A 19,374-nucleotide genomic window follows, 5' to 3' on the forward strand; every position below is an offset into this window, starting at 1 on the left:
TCTATGTGCTGACAACTATCAGCAAATTTGAGAGGTTTCCTTGTTATGCTTGACCTATAACCCTTTTTAAATAGATCTATCAGGGGCATCTGTACCATTGTAAACTTATCATCCATGTGTTTCAGTTCAAAAATGGGGTAATTCTGTGGGAGACTCAACTGGCAGTTGTCCAGCAAGAGGCATTGCTGGCCATTACGATAAGGAATCTCGGCTAAATTTTTCTTACACCTCACACACTCACATATGCAGTGACATATTAATCCTTGATACCACATTGTACCCCCACCTGTCAGCACTCATCGCTCCTGTTGCCTGGGTGCATTTGGTGAAGTTCTGCAGTATCCACAACTAACAAAGGTGCGGGTACTATACAGTTAAATAATGGGATGAAGAGCTGTCACCGAACTGGAGTAGTGAGAGCTCTGTCCCTTCTAAGCTGCGAACCCTGTGCAGTTGGACCAGGGGTGGGCAAACCTGTCCTCAAGGGCCATATCCAGTTCATGTTTTTAGGATTTCTGTCTGTAGAAACAGGTGGGATAATTACTGACTCAGCCAACTAGATTAACTCAGCTGTACATGATTAAAGAAATCCTAAAAACATGAACTGGATATGGCCCTTGAGGACAGGTTTGCCCACCCCTGAGTTGGACCATACCACCCACACAATAACCCACCACTGAGAGGCACATAGCGAGTAGCTCACCAGGGATTTTCTCTGTATCCTGGTGGGCCAGTCTGACATTGACTTTTGTACAAAAGAGGTCATGCCTTATTTTCCTGAAGGGTAGCAGGCTGTCTAATTTATTTTTATGTGTTTGCATTGTTATCAATATGTTATAACATTGTATTTATAGGTCCCTTCTCTTTTTATTTTTTACCTTTTTGTATTGCCTTATTGCCCTTTTTCTCAACACCATCTGTCTTAGAAAGCATAAAAATAAATAACAATTCCTAGTACTTTAATACTCTTAACCTAATCTGAAGCTTAAAGATCTCACTTACTGTTCTTATTATTTTACTGAGAACGTCTAGCATTTCTCATGTTAGGCAGATAATCCTTTTCTGCATTGATGAGCCCTAACAGCGGCGAACAGGGCCGGACTGCGACTAAAAATCAGCCTGGCATTTGAAGCATACAGGCCCACCTCTGTTGATGAACAGGAAAAATCTGTGCCGCTGCGCAGCGTCAACGCCACCAAGGGCGTGGCCACATTATATTGGGGGCATGGTCAACATGGGGCATTGATACATACATTCTAATAAAATATTACATTTATCAGGCCTCCCCATCAACATCATGCCACCCCCCATGCAGGAAACACATTACAACACCCCCAGTCCATTGTATTTATCTATGCTTCTGATGCTGCTGAAATCCATCAGGGTGGGAACTTCCTGTAGAGTGAGCAGGGAAGCTCTTAGTCTCACAAGATTAATAAATCTCATGAGACTTAGAGCTCCTTGGCTTGCTCTGCAGGTTGTGTCCTGTCCGGGGACTGGGAGCAACTATCAGATTCCTCCTGCTAACCAGAGCTGGATTAAGACTAGGGGCCCCAGGCACTTAAGACAGGGAGGCTCCTATGATGTAATATGGTTATTAGACACATTTTAGACAAATACACAGCCAATACTGTGAGCAGTAATGTTAGGTGCACACAGTTCTGCCTTCACAAGCAGTACAATGTGAAGTAGGACATACCTCCCAACTGTCCTTGTAGTCAGACCAAATCCTGACTAAGCGGAACAGTCACCCACCAAATTCAGGACAGTTGCCAGACTGTCCTGCTCTATCCTACCTGTCTTGTCATTGTTACCACTTGTGGCTGCTGGTGTCTTTAGATCAGTTGCTACTTGTCTGGATCCTGGAATGTTGGGGGTCCTATTTGGAAAAAAAATGGGTACATGAAATATAGAAAACTCCAACCAGCACCACTGTTAAATCAATATAGCACCAATGTTTTAAAATTAGGCCTCCAGCTCCAACATTAAAATAATATTATTCCCATTTAATAAATAAACCTATTTCCTTCCCTACATACAGCCCCAGCAATATATTAAATAGTATTTACATTTCAGAAATATACCTATTTTCTGCAACCATCAGTGCCATTAAAGTCATAGTCACATTTAATAAAGAGACCTCATTCTCCCCAAACTCACCCCCACATTTAATACCCCCAAACCACCCCATCTTAAATTAATAGTCCCCACTATTACATTGCCCCACCATTACACTGCAAACAAAATAGCACCCATTAGCCACCATCTAACTCGCACACACTACATTGCCAAAAGCTCCCTGTGCCATCACACACACATTACTGTGCCCCTTCATTATCACCATGCTGTGCGTCCTTATAATCACACTGTGCCCCTTCATCACAACCACGCTATGCCCCCTTATGATTGCACTGCACCCTCTTGCTTTTCTCCCCTTCATCACCCTGTGTCATGCTGTCCCCCCCTTCTTCATCTCACCTGTGCCTTGTATCTCTCCCCCCTACTTCTTCATCACCCTGTGCCTTTTATCTCTCTTCCCCCCAACTTCTTCATCACCCTGTGCCTTTTATCTCTCTTCCCCCCCAACTTCTTCATCACCCTGTGCCTTTTATCTCTCTCCCCCCAACTTCTTCATCCCCCTGTGCCTCTTTGCATTCCTCCACTCTTTTACTTATTACCTTCTTTCATCTTTATTTTATTTTCTTCACTTTTCTCTCTCCTTTCTTCTCTCTTCTATGCGCAGTTCCTCACCGAATGTCGGGGTGTGACATTCAGTGCAAACAGGAGAGGGGAAGAGGGACACCGGCGCCACAATCATGTGAACATTTGCATTCCCACATGATTGCGGTCCGGAGCCCCGCACTGCGCAAAAATAAAAGGATTAAAAAAAAAAGGCACCGCGATCATGTGAGTATACAAATACTCACATGATCGCTGCGCAGGGTACCGAACCGACCCATGCAGCCATCACCCCTTCTGGCAAATGCCAGATGGCCAGTCCGGGACCTGATGGCAAAACTTAACAGGATGCACTAATTGCAGATAGAAGAAAGATGGTTGCACTATGTATGTAGGGAATAGTCAGACCACCACTTTTTCTGTTGCTGCTGTTTGGTAAACAGCTTGTAACTGTCACTTAAATGATCAGTATTTTATATAAACATCATGCTCAATGTTGAATGATAAATGTGTTGAAATATTTCTGTTCAACATAAGTAAAAAACAGTATGAAATTAATTTAGAAATGTTTGCAAGTTTTCAGTACATAAACCACAGCCACAAGTCACAGGCCTAATTTTAAGAAAAGCTAGGCATGGGCCTAGAGTAGTAGTGGAAGGTACATTTGTGGATACTGTTGAAATAGAATATGTCTCTGTGACATGAATTTCTAGTAGTCAAGTTCTTCAACACAGGCAATACAGTCATGTGTCATGCTTTCAACCTTGGGGAATTGCTATGCATGTAGAGGGAGAGGCTGATTATTGACCAAAGGTCAATATGACCCTAATTTTACATTCAAATAAGTATAACCAAAACCAATTTTTACCAATATAGGAGCAAGAAAAATAAGTAGATACAGTGTTCTAAGATGATCTAACCAAATCAGCATTTAGGTGGAATTTGGCAATGCAGACCACTCACTTCTCATTTTAATGTGCTGGGATATCTCAATCAATTCCATCTCAGTTGGCATGTAACCCATTGTCCGCATGCACTCGCCCAGTTCCTTGTACCCAATAAATCCATCTTGATCTGCATCAAACTCCAAAAAAGGCAGCATGTAATTCTGAGGAAAGGCATAATAGTAGAAGAATAGAAGTACTGATGTAAAACAACAAAATAATTAGAAATTGATAAAGTTGTCCCAAACACAACAATTTGGTTACAGAATTTCTTCATCATATGGGATTTTGTTAAACTATCAAACAGTTATTAATCAGAAAATGTGTATGCTGAAATTGGTTGCTTATCAATTTTTTTATCTACTAACAACTGTGGCCATCTGAAGATTAATAAAATATTAAAAGTAATATCAACATATATTATTCTTCCAGATTACAAGGAGAAGTAACCTGGAAGGAAAACTAGACTAGAAATTACATAGAGATAAAGGGGTCAATGTATTAAGGCAACTATGGAGGAAAGAGCAGCGCATTTCCACTCTTTCTTTCATATCTGCCTATCGACTATCTGCTGCAGGTGTCACTGAAGGAGACATAGCAGAGCAAGGACGTGCATGCATGATGAGATTAACCAATACGACAAGGCTTGTTCATCGCTCTTTCCCATTCTCCGTGCCGCAAAACTCCTCCATCACGTCTATTCTGTTTAATTTTTCAGAAAAGCTGTATTATATGTAATAACTACATATTATGTTTTTTATATATAATTTCTTCATTGTGCTTATTATTGAGGGGTTCAACAGACAGCTTCAGGTGGTATATGGCTACATAATAGCTCTGCCAGTGAGACCAAGTAAATAACCAAAAAAACACAATTGCTGTATACAATTAGAACATGTAGCACGTAAGAATTTCCCAGTTTATCTTTTAGTGCCAAGTCATATGTGTTTATATACCAGCAACTGAAAAGGCATTTGTCCACCTAACACCCTGATCAGATCCGCACACTAACAATATATTTATTTGTGTATTTTACTGCTTTCATGTTGGTCCAAGCTAATATGCCATATGCTGGCCGCATACACCGATATATAGCTACCGGTATTGTCCCCAAAATGCTCTTCCCAACTTGTAAATTAGGTGTAGGAATCCTTTTAGTGCTTAAAAGCATGTATTGCTTTATCCAATTCTTACGCAGGATTTAACACATCAACAATAATAATAAAATAATGTGTTGACTCTGCTTTGCCCCTACATATCACAGACAACAGAATTAAGTAAATAACTGGAATCACTGCAAAACCACTGTAGCTGGGTCACATAATGATTTGATCAGAGATTTTTCTATAGAAACAAACAGCTGAGACTCACCATCCATTTCTTCTGGGGCCAGATCTCTCTCCTAGATGGGAAAAAGACTTGTCAATATAATAGATTTCTTTTTATGATTTTTTTTCTAATCCATAACATGTACCTTTCACATATGACGTCTGCAATGACATGTGTCTCCAATCAGTTTCTATTTTTGTGTCTATTGCTGCCATGACATTAGTATTTCTGCATCGTGAGATCTCCATGTATGTATTCCATTATATAGCAACATGCAGATAACTGTATATTTTTGACCCCTTGCAATTATCATTCATTGTAAACCTCCAAATGTTTTCCTATGTAAATGTTGTAAGTACATGGATAGAAATAAGTGGTATATTTACTTCACTGCAGGTTTGAAAAAGTGGAGATGTTGCCTATAGCAACCAATCAGATTCCAGCTATCATTTTGTATTACATTCTCAGATATGGAAAAAGGCATTAAAGGGTTTTGTACTAAATAAATGATAACTAGATTCTGATTGGTTGCTATCGTCAACATCTCCACTTTTTCAGCACCGCATTTTAGTAATATATACCCCTATGCACGGTGCCTGTACCACGGTACTGTGTAAGGCATGTAATTTCACAATTGTGCTTTCAGTTACCCAACATGTTTAAAATATTATAGGTATAATTATCTAGAGCAGTGGTAGGAGACATTATATTTTTCAGTAGCTTCTTAAGAGTAGCACACATTACACATCACTTTTGTGAAGATGTCCTTCATCCCATTGTGGAATTAAAGCCAGTAATTTATCCTATGGCTGGTTTGTCAAGCTGGTGGAAAAACATTACAGACCAATCTAGGACTAGCTTGCAACATTATTTGTGCAAATGTGACCAGAATCACTAGGAAAAGGACAAAATAGGGGCAACCTCTTTTGGTCACATGTGCCCCCTTTGCATGGGCATTACTAGCATATCAAAATCCAAACAATAACCAAAATACAGAAGTATGAAGGGGATGCACAATACAGTATGCTCATTAATTTCATAAGTTGATTTGCCAGTTCATAAGATGATTTGCCGACAATAAGATGATTTGCAGACATTAAGTGTTAAGGTGTCACAAAACAGCACTCACCTGAATCTGCATGATGGCTTTGTGAAATAGGTTAATCACAGCAAAACCACCTGATCTGTCTATGTCACTTACTATTACTTACAAAACTGACACCACTAGGATTTGCTTCCACTGACCACACTCTGAGGAAGTCCTAGGTTACTTCCCTTACTCAGAATACCTTCACAATATATATCCCACTAAAATTAAACTTTACATCACCCAGAGTTATCATTAACCCAAAAAATACCCTGTACTACAGTTAGGTAGCTGTTACAATAGCCAAGCTGTCTGACCATGAGTCTAGTAAGAACACAAAGACAGAACCTTATGAAATGAAATTTAATGTGAGAATATACAATACTTAAGGTAAAATAATAATAATAATAATAATAATAATAATAATAATAATAGGACATAGAATATTAAAATTATGCAGAACAGTTTCTTTAAAGTTAAAGGGAGAAATAAAAAAAAACTGTTCTCTATACCGTTATATTGTGCAGAGAATTAATTCTTTTGACCACTGCAGGTGATGTTGAAATTAACACGAAGTAATGCAAAGTTAGTGCTTGTCACAAAGAGTGTGTACAGATTCTTCTATTCTTATGTTAATATTGGACAATCTGTGATGGGCCGGATTCATTAGCAGACGTATTCTGTGTACATCTTGCATAACGTAATATACGCACACCAGTGCAAGAAACTGTCGAAGTCGTATAATTGGATGAAAGAAAGTATACTGATTGATATTGTTTTACCGTGCGATTGCGATCAGTACGCCACGTGTTACGTCTCTTCACGCGATCGCACGATAAAACACGCACACATACTCTCGCACTTTCACATTAATTTATTTATAAATTTCATATTTATAATGGTTCCATTCCACAGTCCTTTATGAGCAGATGTTATTTGGTTTATAGTTATATATACACTTTAGTGATATTTTAAGTTCAGGTCACGGGAAGTAGGTCATGTTTAGTATCATTCTAATCCCCAATTTATTTGCAGACATCTGGTGCGATCGCCAAACAGAACGCACATTGCGTATGGTAGTTATAGATTGTAGGAAATAAATGATGATTAGAATGATATTGTCTGTGTAGTGTAAATAGACTGGTTTAAACTGGATTCTGGGCGGGAAAATCGGAGTGGATCCGCTGGAGAGCTGACCCCCACCTTTGGATATTTTCGTTTGAACTGGCCTATGACCTGTATTACACTGGACCCTCCTGAAGCCTGGACCTATAGAAGCAAGCCACATCATCTGTATTGTTTTCTCTGTATCACTGAGTGCATATATACAGCACCCTGGGGCCAGCTAAAGCTGGGTACACACTACAGAATTTTCCACCAACTTTTTATGCCGATCGATTTTACATGCGATTGATGTTCCGATCGCTCGGTCCATGGACTGCATACACACTAGCCTTGTTTAGGACGATAAAGGGAAGAACGGACGTCCTTTTAGCGAGTTTTTACAGCCATGTTGTCGTGAGCAAGTAATTTTGTACTCACTGTTGTGGATCGGTCAAAAACTTATACACACTTCACAACGGAAACGATATTGGAACGAAAATATTAAACGGTACGACCAACCAAATGAGGCGACAATCGTCCATTTGGGCAGACTTTCGACCATTGTGTCACTGCACACACTGACCCGACTTTTGAAAGAGCGATCGTATGTCAGCTGATTTAGTCGATTATTGGACGAAAACCGTGTAGTGTGTACCCAGCTTAAGACAGTCATCTCTGACCACAGTCTTCTGGACTGAAGGACTGTAGCTGGTACCAGCGGAGCGCAGTGGGCGCGGCGTATGTATGTATGTATTTAGTATCGGCTGTATTGTTCTTGATTATGGAACCACATAAATCGCTTAGACAATGCTTATTGAAAAACGATGGAAATACTTTAATAAAATGTACGCACAGATTCATCAAGCAACGGATCTACAGATACGTACCAAGAGGAATTTGGTCGCAAGTCGCTTACGCAACATAACAGCCAGTTGCGTTCAATCACTGAAATCATGAACTGAGGTCAACACGGAGTACATGCTCACAGGAAAGAGAAGTCAAATAAATGTCCGTACACAAATAGATCACTTCTGTGGATTTGCTTAGTGTTGAGTTTATTTATTTATTTTAAATCTAATACTGAGTGCAGTGTGCAGAACCGTTGTTAGGTTCATATCATATTATTTTGTTGTACATATACATACATATATTATATATATATATATATATATATATATATATATATATATATATATATATATATATATACACACACACACACACACACAATTGATAATTAATACACAATCATACTAATATTAATTGATAGTAATATTTTGTATTAACTGCACAGTAATCTCAAGGTTGTTCAATAAGTCACATTAACTCAATTCATCTGAATACAACCTAACTAAAATATACTGCAGTGAACTATTTCTTATAATTTGTATATGTTTAATATTTTTTTTTTATTAATTATTATTAAATGTATTTACAAAGAGTTTACTTTGCAAGGCAGATGAATTTGCGTACAGGATTTTTGTCTTATTTGGATTACACCATCATGCAGGTGTTTGCTTTGTTTACACTTATGAGTATGATTGTGCTTGTAGTAATAGTGCTACTTAAAAAGTGTGGGAGTTACATTTACATGAATACATATTTTCAGTTATTTTTTGGGTAAAACAAACACTCACACCAATGTATGTATCCAATTTTTTTCAACACTAACAATAAAAAATTAGACACAAATTTGCACAAAACTAATTATGTTTAGTAATATTTTTCAATTCACTTAACATGTTTTTTATTTTTATTTATATGTATGTATTTTTTAAAAAAAGGGAAATGTAGGGATGGGGGATGGGGGATTTGAAACTGAGCGATGGGAGCTGGAATCCAGGACAGGAGTGTCTGAACTGGACCCTTGTGTTGTGGAGTCCAAAATATGACTCTTCTTGAGCTGTTTAAAAAAAAAAAAAAAAGAAGATTAGTAAGCATAGGTAATTTTGTCAACATATATTACTTCTATGGGAGTACTTTGTACACTCATTTGCTGGGATCAGCAGAGGTGTCAAATGTTACATAAGTTGCAACCCTCTCTCTGGCAGAGGACTAAGACTCTAGGCGGCACACACACATAATATATATATATATATATATATATATATATGTATATATATATATATGTATACATACAGACACACACACACACACATACATACACATTTGTGGCTTGGCCAGGGGGGGAAGGGAGGGAGCCGGTTAAAATGTTGCAAACTGTTTAATGAAAATACTAAATACTTACATTCTTTCACTGCCTCCACCTCGTGCTCCTCCTCCCTGAACTCCTCCTCTTGCTCCCTGCCCTCATCCTCTCTGCACTGATCATCCTCCTGCTTTTCCTCCTCCTCAGGCCCGGCGCTCCCATTAGTCAAGGTTAGGCAGCTGCCTAGGGCGCTGGCTCTGGAGGGTGCCTCTGAAATCGTGCACATCTGTAAAGCTGTCCGGCGGCCATGGAAGTTAAACTCACCGGCCGACGCACAGCTTTATCGATGTGCACGAGTTGATCCATGGAGGGGGTGGGGCGATCGCATCTTCCCTCAGTGACTGTCGGGAGTGACGTCATCATCACGCCCCGACAGTCACTGAGGCGGCCGCCAGAGAGGAGAAGAGCATGGAGAAAATTCCATGGTAAGTAGAGACAGAGACAGAGAGAAGAGAGAGATGGATGTGTTGCGCTGCGCTACGGGGGGCATGTTCAAGCAGGGGGGGGGGGACAGAGGACATGGTGCTGCAGGGGGGGACAGAGGACATGGTGCTGCAAGGGGGGGTACAGAGGACATGGTGCTGCAGGGGGGGACAGAGGACATGGTGCTGCAAGGGGGGGGACAGAGGACATGGTGCTGCAGGGGGGGACAGAGGACATGGTGCTGCAGGGGGGGGGGGACAGAGGACATGGTGCTGCAGGGTGGGGGGGACAGAGGACATGGTGCTGCAGGGTGGGGGGGGCAGAGGACATGGTGCTGCAGGGTGGGGGGGGGACAGAGGACATGGTGCTGCAGGGTGGGGGGGACAGAGGACATAGTGCTGCAGGGGGGGAGGAGAGGACATGGTCAAGCAGCAGGGGGGGCAGTATACTGCAAGGGGGGACATGGTCAAGCAGTGGGGGGGGGCAGTGTGCTGCAGGGGGAGCAGTGTGATGGTCATTCTCACTAGTTTTTGTTCCCATATCTAATACTTGGATACTTCCCCTCTAGAAATCCTGTGATTGCCCCTGGACAGCAGTGGAGTCTGGACAACGTTCTCTATGAAACATCACGACAGCCAGACCGCTGTAGGAGGTAAGGCTTATCTTTTTTTTTAAATTTTATTTTTTTACCAAAAGTGAAGTGTGTGAGGGTCTGGGAAGTGGGTATTTGGCGTGTCTTGGGGTAGGGGGCGGGTGGGGGGCGGTATTTTGAAATTTTGCCTAGGGCGCTGAGAACCCTAGCACCAGCCCTGCTCCTCCTCCCTGTGTTCCTCCTTCATTGGCTCCTCCTGGCCCTCCTCCCTGGTCACACCTCCCTCCTCCAACTGTCTGCAACGGTGCCAGGTCATACGGACTGTTTGAAAAAATATGACACATAAGTTAAAAAAGTTATCCCTGTTTCACAATTAGATAGATATAGGCAGAAAATATTAGACAACATTGTGAATTATGCATTTCCAGACAGAAACAACAGAGTGTGTATAAAAATAAAATAACTAAATATATATGCACACAAATCACTTACAGATGGCCTTGGTTAATGGATGGACTTGGCTTATGTAACATAGCGATTCTGAAATGACATTATTACAGGCTAATAATTAATGTTCATTAATGTCACCAGTGCCAGGGTCCATGGCGCCCTAGGCGTTTTGTCAAAATCGGCGCCCCCCCCCCCCCCCCCCCCCCCGCAAAAATCGGCGCCCTCCTCCCTCCGTCTTTCCTTACCTTGAATCACCACCGCCGCCTCTCTGCTCCGTCTCCTCCACTCACTGACACTGTCGGGCTGTGATGATGATGTCACGGCCCGACAGTCAGTGAGTGGAGGGGAGGAGACGGAGCAGAGAGGTGGAGATGGTGAGCAATAGCCTCTTCCCCCCCTCCCTGTGGATGTATCTGCATGCTGTGCGGTGGCCGTGACAGGTATGGTCAGCGGTCGCAGCACAGTTTTAAAGTAATGTCCATTCTGTGGCGCCTCCAGGCGCCCTCCAGAGCCCGGCGCCCTAGGCAAGTGCCTAACCTTGCCTAATGGGAGCGCCGGGCCTGAATGTCACATATGACTAATCATTGCCAGATGGTATATTATAGATGGTATTTTGCTAAGGCCTTGTAATATGCAAGATTAATTTTAGTACCACTTTCATCATTGCATTAAAATAATCTTAACACTTAAGCTATCAGCTGTATTTAAACAATCCGATTACTAAAGAGCTCTGATTTCATGGCGCAGGTCCTCCAGAAGCTTGGGCTGGTGCTTTTTCAAATGGCTGGAGCTGAACCACCGTCTGCATCCTATTGTACCGCAGGTGAATATGGCGCCGAATTGTAAGATAAGCCCACATCTTATTCTCATTGCGCCAGTACAAATTGCCCATTATCTCTGTAAGGACGTGGAACTCTTCGGGCGAATGTGACTACCCTCATCAAAACTCCGCATATGGGATGAAAAACAATACAAGTCAATGCCTGTGGCTCAATGTCATCGTATGCCGAGTGAGGTTAAAAAACGTTAATATCTATATTTTTGGCACACTAATTAATATAATTGTGTACTGCAAACATAGTACAGGTCAGGTTAAATATCAACATTACACATTATATAAAATTATAAGCTAACAATGTTTTTTTGGTATGTTGGAAGTCAAATTGTTTAATGTGTTATTTTATTTACTTGTGTGAAAGTCGATTGTTAAAAATGTTCATGTTCATTTCTTACAATTATCCAACAAGGGCAAAGCACACATATTTTGAAGTGTGTGTGTGTAATATTTATATATATATATATATATATATATATATATATATATATATATATATATATTTCTGTATATTTTCAAGCCAAATTTATACATTTCAAGATGATCAAACATTAATATACTTCTTCAATTTGCACAGCTGGTATGACTTTAAGAGAAGGCTTAAAGATAAAGTGAGGGACCAGAGGGTCCACGGTCAACGCACTGGAGGCATAACCCCCACTCAACTCAATCTCATTCCCCTGAAGACCACGGCATTGGCCTGTATTGATGTTACAAGTGTTCATTACCACTATATACTGGTTGATACAGTGCAATGTTTACCTTTTCCCTCCAAAATAGGATGCAATATTACAAAAGTATTACACATCTACATGTCTGACAAACTATTGGCATTGTTTCTGATAGGGTACATGTTGCTCAGATTGTGAATAACTATAGAATTGTCTTTTTAAAATTTTTACAGCTCAGGAGCAGCAGGAGGAGGACGAAGCCAACCAGGGGACAGTAGTGGAGGCTTCCCATGATGTGAAGAAGACTTGGAGGGAGGAAGCATGAGTCGTTCGGCAGCAGACACTCGCTCACTTAGCTAAGCAGCAATCCAACGAACAAATTAGAGACATTGCATGTGAGATCTCCACTACCTCACCCGTCTATAGCACAATTTAAACACCAACCTTCAAACAATTAGTTCCACCCTCACAGATATGCACAACCTCTTTTCATGCTTCTTAGATCTATAGTTCCAGCATTACACATTCCTCCACAAATGTTCACTCCAATCAGTTAGCCAAATTTAGCCACCCCACACCCTATGTCCCATAATGTTCACTTTTCCCCATTTATAGTTCCCACTTTTCCCCTGCTACTTCTCAAACCCCAACAAACAAAATCTGACCCCCATACATTTCTGCCTCCAGGCCCTCCTGTCACAGCTCTGCCTCCATCCCCTCCTTCCACATTTCTGCCTCCATCCTGCCCAACTTCCATCCTACCCTCTTGTTATGTTCGTTTTGTCGCTTACCAATAAAAATTGTCCAATGCGATTATTGTAGTTCCAACGCACAAAGATATTTAATTGCAAACTTTATAGCAAGCCATGCTAAAGCATAAAAGATATAACAATAGAACAGGAAAATATAAAAACCCAAATACATTAAGTATATGCTCCCCTGGGCCCAGGTTCAGATACAGTCATGATGTATGTTGTCAGGAAGAGAGAAGCTTGCTTATATGCAGTTTCAGTTAACAAAAAAAACACTGATGATATCACTTTGTACACAGAGAACAATCAGAGAGATCTTCATTGGTGCAGGGTTCAGTTCAGTCCAGTATAATGCAAATCATAGGTCAGTTCAAAGGATTCCTCTGATAATGTGTGGCCAGCTCACTTCAACAGTTGAGAACATGTTTTGTCTAAGCGAACTGTCCTAATCCAGTTCTTCAAGATAACAGAGAACCAATATGTGTTAGTTGGGGCATTCTTAGGAGATGAGTAATATAAAACATATTCGAAGTTTATTAGTATACATTAAAATAATATTTTAATAATGTGTAGAGCAGGGAAATATTAAAAGTTGTGAATGAAAAATATGACCAAAAAAATTGCAAAAACTGTTAAGACTAGCAAACTGGTATCACAGTGAATTATAAGTTCTGACATGAATATATCACAATTGTGAAGAGCCTGATATTGAGCCAATATAACTCTTAATAAAGAGAAGTAGTGTGAAAGCAACAATTTTTATATAGCACTTGTTCTTGTAAGATGATATCGCAATTAAAAATTATTTCCAATGACTTAATACGGAAGAAGTTTATTGTATCCACAGTCAGTAATAACATTAATATGAGGATATATCTCTCCTGTTTAATTATGTGGAATATTGTGTATTTATCGTAAATGTATTTTATCACAATGACAAGCACTTTATCCAATAGTGTATTTGTAAGGCATATTAATGAGGAAAATGCCTACATTACAAAATTGTTAATTAATGGTCGTGCAAATTACTCTCTCTTTCCCATAGAGTAAAAGAGTCCAGACAGTATATGAGCTTGGACTCATATGTAAGGGACACCTTGGATGTCCTGGCTAAGATTAAAAACATCATCATAAATAAGACTACAAGACTGGCTTCATTTGATGTAGAGTCCCTGTATTCCAATATAATACATGAACAGGGTATACAGGCAGTAAGGTACTTTCTGGAGATGAAAACAATAAATGATTTCATTCTAAATCTGTTGGTTTGTTTTGACCTGTAATTATGTTATTTTTGAAGATAAAATTTATCTTCAAATCAGGGGAACCGCGATGGGCAGTGCTTGCGCGTCCACTTATGCAAATCTTTTTCTTGGCTAGTAGGAGAGGGAGAAGGTTTTTACCGAGATGAATCACGTGTACACCGTCCATATTATTTTATGGCTAAGGTACATTGATGATGTACTAGTTTTATGGGATGGTGATCAGAATCTTTTTTCGGATTTTGTAAGGGTTTTGAATCTTAATGACTTAAACCTTAAACTTACGTTTGAAATACATAAGGAGAGTATCAATTTTTTAGATCTCACCTTCTCTAAAACGCCAGACAGACATCTTAATACGGACATTTACAGAAAGAAAACTGCAACCAACAGCCTTCTACATTCATCTAGCTCCCACCACCCTGCAGTTATTAGGGGTATCCTTAAAGGGGAGCTCCTCAGGATGAAGCGCAACTGCTCAGACGAACAAGTGTTTAAGAATAGGACGAATGATCTCAAAAAACGATTGGAATCCAGAGGCTACAGTAAGCGCATTATACGCAAAGCAGAGATGTCTGTCCATAAGAGAGATAGAGATAATCTCATCTATCCACCTCCCAAAAATAAAATGCAGGACTCTAAAATTCGTCTCATTGGCTCCTTCTGTTCCGAATGGCGACAGATTGCAGAGGTTTTTCAAAAACATTGGGATGTACTTAAATCAGATGAAGATCTGGATGAAGTCCTGGGTGACAGAATATCCATAACATGGCGTCGATCGAAGAATCTAAAAGATAGTCTGGTTCATAGTGCCTTATCTCCAACAAAGAGGGTCTCTAATAGACCTATTGGTTTTCATAAATGTGGGAGATGTCTTGTATGCCAATATATGGTGAATACTAAAGAGTATCAGGATCGCTACCTTAAAACATGGAAGATCATAGAATTTCTTAACTGTGACTCTCTGTCACTCACCGGACTGTGAGTGCCATTTCCCGTGTGTTCAGGAACCGTGGCCGTCCGCCATCCTGAGGGTCTGCGCATGTGCAGCCCTTATCAAACCTTCAGTACCTGTTGCTTTTAATTGATTGGATGATCAGGCAACCCTCCCTATTTAAACCACCTGTGATCATTACCTGGTTGCCGGATCTTGGAGTCTCATTCCCCATGAGCCTCTGAAGGTGTTCCTGTGTTTCCTCGTGTATTCAGCTCATGCCGATTCCTGTTTACTGCTATTGTGGTTTCCAGACCACTTCAACTCTTCTGTGTTCATCGTGCCTGCACTCAGCTGATTCCTATCTGCTACTACTACCGGACTCCAGTTCGTCTCAACTCTCCTGTGTTTATCGTGTCAGCCCTCCGCTGCCTCCGTTACTACTACAGGATTCCAGACCGCCTCTACTCTCCCGTGTTCAGCGTGCCTTCTCTCCGCTGCCTCCACCACTACTACTGGATACCAGACAGCCTCAACTCTCCCGTGTTCATCATGTTTCCAGTTTCACTTACTACTGCTTCCTGAGTATTGCTTCGTTGATTCTGGATTACCTGCCGTGCACTGCACCAACCTGATTACCGCTTCCACCCTCCAGTGGTCTCGCCTCCTGCCGGCCTTCAGCCGTTCAGGTATCCCTGCACGTCTCTCTGACAGCCTGCTCTCCTGAACCGCGGTATGCATACTTTCCATTGACTTTGCTTGTGTATTGCATATCCATCTGGACTGAGTTGTGTTCTTCTCCGGAGCCTCCTATCCACTGAAGCTATTGTTACCATTGACTTTGTTTCCTATTGCCCGGATAGCTATTGTGACTTTGTATGCTTCAAGCAGCGCTTGTCAGTTATTGTTGTATTGTGGATATCATCGTGGGATCAAGTTCTGTGTGCCCCGTGTATACTCTGCTTTACATTCATCTCCTCGTGCCCCTCCTCACATATATATAGCAGTGGTACAACTTGCTGACGCAGACCACTGACTCCTGTTCCCTGTGACACAAGTTTCAAGTATCCTCTCACATAAGCAGTGGTACAACTTGCTATACGCAGACCACTGACTTCCCCGTTACCTACTTTCACCTGGACTCCATTCCTTCACTATAGACAGCGGTATAACTTGCTATACGCAGACCGCTGACACTCACTACCTCCTCGCTACTCCTGGACATTCCTCCTCACTATAGCAGTGGTACAACTTGCTATACGCAGACCACTGACTTTCCTCACGTTTACTTGTCCATCTGGTTCCTCGTGTACATACATCTACTCATTACCAGTTGCTGCTAGTCATAGACTTTCCCTTGAGCATTCTCTCACCATCTGCTGATACTCCTGTTCCGTTGTCACCCTGCTACCAGAGAACCATAGTACCAGCTATATTACTCTGGTAAGTCCATCATCTGGTGATATCCTGGGCAAAGACTCCCAGTGCCCGTGACACTCTCTAAATGTGATATATTGCCTTACATGTCCATGCAACCTACGGTACATCGGTATGACAAGCAGACCCCCTGAAAGAAGGGTGTTAGAGCATGTAGGAAACATCAGAAGGGCAGAAAAGGACATACAAAATATGAAACAAATCACTACGGTAGCAAGGCATTTTGTCAAATGTGACCCCAAAGGGTCTGAATGATCGTAATAATTTCTCTGTATTTATATAGATTCTCTTCTATGATCAGTTGTTATTTTGATCATATATTTCTATGTATTTTCACTTTTTTCTTTGAACACTTATAATGTTCACTTATAATTTTATGCACCCTTTACATTTCATCTAGTCACTTATCCTTAAATATATTTCACTGTCAGTTTCAAGATTAATTGAGGATTATGGATTTAATATGCACTGCAGCACACTGAGCTGTACATTACTAGTTAACTAAAATAAATAAGTGTGAGATATGAATATTTAGCTAAGTACATATACAAGCAATCTCCATAATGAGATAGACTTGTCACAATGAGGTGTTGTCACAAAATATGCTGGTTATTGATTATACAGATACCCAATCAACTATATTGTTCATACTTTAACGGTTTCTATATTATTATCTGGACTAAAATTGTGAATAATTAATCAAACACACTGATGAATAGAAAAATAAATAATAATATAAAAGGATGAACATATAAACTTAAATATCCAAATAGTTAATATCCATTAACTGATTTTCACTGTTCCGTAGTCTATGATATCAACATAGAAAATAAAGTGGATATAGAAAACAAACTTGAAAAATAAGAATATCAATTAAAAATTCATATAATTATTTCTCTGGCAGAGGTCGTTATATATGTATTTTTACCATACTTACCCTTTCTTTCTCCTGGAACAAGCCGACTCTGCTGGTTACAGATTCCAGGTATTAGGGACGATCACTTGATATCTTTTATCAATAATAATGGCATGTACCCAGTGCATTTGCAACACTAGATCTTATAACCTCCTTAAATCATGCTTAGGACAATATCGTGTGAATATCCATTTCCAAAAGAGAATGACAAGGGTCCCAAATATAACAATTTAATCAAACTGAGATCATTCTTTATTATCGCAACATTGTGTTTTTATGATTGATGTTGTGAAAGGCAATATGGTAAAAAGTATATATTGATCAAACTTATAAAATGAAAGTTGCTTTTCTTTGCTTTTCTGAATATAATACTGACACAAGCTTTTCTCTGTTTCTTTCTCATGTGAATATGCTGAGCTATATGTCAAACAATCCAGATATCAAAAAGGAATATCTGTTTTACAATACGCCCAGAGCCCGTGGTGAAAATGAAGACAATGAACTATCCTTGGAGATAAGCAGTTACAGGCCTTGACATCTTGAGCAGTGACTAAACAAAAAGATGTATAGACTCTTTTCTGCTGATACTATGTCCAATTTCACTGTGAACATGCAATAATTTCTAGATAACAAATGTGCCTGCGAGCACACTTGTCATGTATAAATAAAGCGGTCTGACTATAGGGCAGTCAGAATTAATTCTCATTCAGCCCTGCAAAAGACTGAGTGTGTCTCTTTCCTATCGATCGATAACCCATTTTTTGCACAGGTACCAGAGCTGATAAGTTACACTATTGGGGTGTAACTCTGACAGTTTCAGTGGGGGCTCGTCCGGGATCTTCAATATATCCAGACCCTCCGGCACACGGGACCACCTCATCCCCAAGGACAGAGGACAAAATCCATATGGTGAGTAAAAAGCTTTATTTTTACTCTTAGAGTTCTGTCCTTGTGGAAGTGGGGTAGGTAACAAGTCCGGGGGTAACTCGTCTGGATTGACGAAGATCCCAAGCTCTGGACCAGAATAACCCCTTTAGAGGTTATATAAAGTAAAAAGTGTGTTGAAATTGCATGTTTAAAGTACTTGATAAGAAATGTAAGAGTCATGTCAAATGAAAATTGAATGTACAGAAGGGATAATAGTACTCTGTTGTATACTTGCAATATTATTCATTGCCCTGTTGATTAAAATAGTTCTAAATATTGAGAGGACGTAGTGCCACTGACCTGTTATCTCCTTGGTAGATAAAGCAGTTTAAAAACATACAGTTGTAAGACTTAAAAGCAGACGGTTCTGTAATAAGACCATCCAGTCGCTCTTTATGGGCAATAAAGGGTCTAGAACCGGGCATAAGGTAGAGTCTTACTGGGGTTACACTCCCCTGGAATATGCCAAAAAGAGAAGGGGGTTCACCCCTCATAAGGGGCATAAAGTTTTTAAAGCAGCAGGTTTTCCAGAAACAGGCACGCTAAAGTTAGACAGGTGGCAAAAGTTGTAAACACCACAAACAACTAAAGGCAAAAGGTTATTTAGAACAATGTGTAAAGTGAATATTTCCAGAGGGCTTGGATAATAGCAATATTATTCTTTGTACTTTGCATAAAGATAGTCTGCAACATAAGAAGGGGATTAAACCCTACAGATTTGTTGTCCCCCTGGTAATCCTGCCTTTATATAAACAATAAAGATAAAGATATAATTATCTGACGGTCCGCTAAGAGTAAAGACATAAAGTGTACCCAGACGTGG

The 19,374-nt window shown here is 40.3% G+C and overlaps 1 pseudogene; it reads right to left on the reverse strand.

The window, feature by feature from the left end:
* LOC142161538 (calcium-binding protein 2-like) overlaps positions 1–19,374 on the reverse strand; it is a 58,707-nt pseudogene that overhangs the window by 21,280 nt on the left and 18,053 nt on the right.

Source organism: Mixophyes fleayi, chromosome 6 (genome assembly GCF_038048845.1).
Source record: "Mixophyes fleayi isolate aMixFle1 chromosome 6, aMixFle1.hap1, whole genome shotgun sequence".
Classification (NCBI taxonomy): Eukaryota; Metazoa; Chordata; class Amphibia; order Anura; family Limnodynastidae; genus Mixophyes; species Mixophyes fleayi.